This window comes from Hyperoodon ampullatus (assembly GCF_949752795.1).
Source record: "Hyperoodon ampullatus genome assembly, chromosome: 11".
NCBI classification, from domain to species: domain Eukaryota; kingdom Metazoa; phylum Chordata; class Mammalia; order Artiodactyla; family Ziphiidae; genus Hyperoodon; species Hyperoodon ampullatus.
Genome location: NC_136924.1, coordinates 2,428,477 through 2,432,790, shown reverse-complemented (window position 1 = coordinate 2,432,790; position 4,314 = coordinate 2,428,477).

Here is a 4,314-nt window from a genome sequence, read left to right as displayed (position 1 = left end):
TTTTTTAAAATGAGTATGTCATCAGTACTAAGCATTTTAAAGGAGAGATGAATTTAAAGTATCAAACACTGGAATGTATTTTTCTAGGGCTCTCATTATTCTGTTTGTTTGTTGTTGTTGTTTTCTCAAAAAAGTTGAACCTGGAAAGAGAAGTATTCAGAAAGATAGATGTAAGGGTATGTGTATACTCACACACACGTACGAGTGCTTGCCTGCTTATAAGTTTATAAAGGTCTGTCTTTTTGATTTATTACTTATCTTGAATAAGTAATTATTCAAATAACTTTAGTAGGTCATATTTTATTAGCCTTCATAGAAAAGTAACATCTGTATCAAACAATAGGTGAGCAGGTATACAGTAACCACGTTTCTTGTCCATTGATTTTTTTTGCTACCCATTCCCCAAAATATAATTGCCACCATTCTCAATTTGATGAACTAGACTTGGACCCAAAGCCTATGAGACTGAAATAGTTCAGCTTGCTTCAAACATCTGAAAATGTTAAATGAATTAAAGGATATGCAAAAGAAACTTTCCATGCAGTGTGATTATAGATGTTTTCTGTACATAAATATTTAGAATGGTGGAGGCTTACCCCTCAAATCCTTATTTAAACACTGACTTGTGAATTCTTGTCCTCTAAATCATATACTATTGCTTGTTCAGTAGAGCACAATGTAATTATTCTGGTGACCAGTTCTATTTGTTCTTTTATTCTGTTTTTAACTGCAATTCCTATTACTTGCACAGAATTATTATTTAACTAGAAACAATACAAAATGGGAAGAGAAATATTTTCTAGAATATTAAATAAAGAACTCAAAAAGTATGTTATCACTTGTATGGACTGAGGGATAATTTAGTAATTCTTAACCAAAATGTAAAAAGTTCATCTGTGTCCTAAAATGAATGTATGCTATCCTAAATAACACCTCTTTTTGGTATACTAAACAACTGAAACATTTTTTTCTAAATAGATCTTATTTAACAGTTAGATGTAATCATTCTTTATAAATACTTCTACGTTCCTCACATCTCTTTGGAAATACAGAGAGAAGAAAAAACTTTATGGAGTTATTTTCAAGTTTATGATTTAAAATTTTATGTATTAAGATAAACTATAAAAAATAGTGTCAAGCAAAATAAGAAGTGGTTCAAAAATGAAAATACATACTGTGTAGAATATGAATTTTGGCATATAACTTCATATCTTTGACAACATTATCAGAAATGTGATGTGTGTGAGCCCCACAAATTTAAAGTAGTACTTTTTCAAGATTCGAGGAGGTACTAAAACTTTCTACTGAAATATCAGAAACAAAGTATACATGGACATTTTAGTGCTATTTTCTCTAGCTAAATTCTTTATTCCCTCTTCAATTAGGTTATTGTAATTAAAACAATATGCTGGAAGATGTTTTGACAGAAATAAGTCTATAACACTATTTCTGAGTCACATTCTTTTTCTTGGAAACATTTATCCAACTATAGTCATTTTAAGCCCTACAAATTGTTTTTACATTAAAATGACTAATAACTCTGGGTGTTCAGTATGCATGTAATATTTTTCATTGGTAAATTTTTATTTAGTTCTCCTTTACAGATCTATTCTTAATATTGTTATGTCATATTTTCCTGTGAATATAATCAGAAAATGTATAGGCTGTCATATTGGGAAAAAAAGGGGGGCAAGGAGATTCTTCCAGGATTTAACATATTAATATAACAGCATATTCTTCAGTAAACCTCCACCCTCTGAATATAAATATTCATGTGATCATTTAAAGGAATTTTCTCTATTTAGGAGATGTAACTTCTTGTAGTTAATTTCTTATTATTTTACACTGTTATTTCCATGTAGAGCTAGAAAATACATGTTCAATATGTTATTTGGCATAGTTTGTTAAATTATAATTGGTGGCACAATAAATCATTATGCTTTTGCCTCACTGTCTGCATTCTTCTTTGGTATAGTAAAAATCTATTGTTTAGTATTCAATTTAATAGAAGAGCATTTAATAGAAGTTACATTTTTCAAACATCCACAACATAATAATTGACTTTTGAAATTATATTAAAAATATAGTCTTCATATTCTAAAAATCCCTTGATTAGCTTTAAAATATTGTTATATGTTGTAACGATGTTACATGAAGTTTATGGTTAAGAGTATTTCATAGTTCTCTAGATCTTTAAAAGGTAGTTGTTTGTTTGTGGTATAGAACTGCTTTTCCAGTTAACCATACTGTTTATTGAATTCTATATATTGATTTTACTGTTTCTATTCTTATAAGTAAAGTTTTACAGATTTTCAGGGAAAATTTATATTTAATTAGAAAAGGGATATTATTTAGGAACTTTTAGCTATATTTTAATTAGGAAAGAATATACATTTGTATGATGGAGCAACCTGAGTATAAACCTGAGATAAAAGTATATGTTCCTGTTTTAAATTTTATGGTATATGAACATAGGTCCTTAATAAGCCAGTGATTTTGCACAGGGAGAGTCACTTAGGATAATTCATAATGTAGATGCAGCTGTAAAACACATCTTAGTTTATTAATTACTTTGGATTTCTAGTCAATCTTAAGTTGTCAGTTACCTCAGGAGAGAATTGTATAAAGTAAGCTGTGCTTACTGCAGATTATTTAACATGCATTTGTGAGATTACAGTTTATGCTATAGTGCTTGCAAAATAAAATATGTACTGTGATAAACTGTAATCACTACTAGGTTGACCAGCAAGAAAAAAATATCTACAGTGAAAGTGCTTAAAGAAGTAGAAGGGACTGAGCCTGTATAACAGAAGCCAAGCAAGAGAAGAGAATCCAATGGGTTGACAGGGATTATTAGAAACTGATAAGAGAAGAAGCTTGTGTCATTGCCTCCTACTTTTACTTTATGGTTATACAGACTTCTAAGGACAACTTAGGTATTGGATGTCTTCATATAGTAAAGAATAAATATTCCATATTGGAGCCACTGTTCATTTGATCATTACTTCATTCATTCAGTCATTTACACCTATTGTGTAGCACTATCCATACAATTGCCCAAGGCAGAGGTACTCTAAATTTTTCTCACACTCTGTATATCCACTCAGTCCCAAGTCCTTTGGTTTCTTTCTTTTTTTTTTTTTTCTTTTTTTTTTTTTTGCAGTACGCGGGCCTCTCACTGCTGTGGCCTCTCCCATTGCGAAGCACAGGCTCCGGACGCGCAGGCTCGGCGGCCATGGCTCACGGGCCCAGCCGCTCCGAGGTATGTGGGATCTTCCCGAACCGGGGCACGAACCCGCATCCCCTGCATCGGCAGGCGGACTCTCAACCACTGCGCCACCAGGGAAGCCCTGGTTTCTTTCTTTTGAATCTGTTCCTTTCACTAGTCTCGATTGCTTATGCCTTTGCTCAAGCTTTTACCACATACCGCCTCGTCAACTCTGACTCTTCCCCAGTCCTACTTCAACCCATCCTACGTATTGCTGTTGGAATGATCTTTCTAAAATGTACACTTCTTCCATGATTAGAATCTTCCCTTGGCATACCATATCTTTTAGAAAAGTTCAACCTTAACTTGTAAACCTGAACGATCTTGTCTCCCTAAGCTCCTCTCTCTCCACTCAGCTCACTCTCCTTGATCCCCCAGCCATTCTGAACTACTTACAATTTTGAAAATGGATTGTGAGGTTTCAAACTTCTCTGCCTTCAGAATTGCTCTGCTACTTTTGTCCAAAATTGTTTCTTCCACTTAGTGCATCTAAATTAATTCATAGTTGTGTTCTGATACTACCTCAAGAACCATGTCTTTTAGAAAACTACATCAGACAAACTCTTGAGTCTGATGTAGTTGCCCTTCTTTGGGATCCTCTTGGCACCTTGGATGTGCCCTTAATCCAGCATTTATCACTTCATACTATAGTGATTATTTTGCTTATGTGTCTCCAACTAGATTGTAAGCTTCTTGAGGATAAGAACCATATCTTGGGGCTTCCCTGGTGGCGCAGAGGTTGAGAGTCTGCCTGCTGATGCAGGGGACACGGGTTCGTGCCCCGGTCTGGGAGGATCCCACATGCCGCGGAGCGGCTGGGCCCGTGAGCCATGGCCGCTGAGCCTGCGCGTCCGGAGACTGTGCTCCGCAACGGGAGAGGCCACAACAGTGAGAGGCCCGCGTACCACAAAAAAAAAAAAAAAAAAAAAAAAAAAAAAAAAAAAAAAAAAAAAAGAACCATATCTTATTTAACGTTATGGTGTCTAGCATTGTGTCTGACCTGTGGTAGGTGTTAAATCAAAATTTGTTGACAGGATACACGTGTG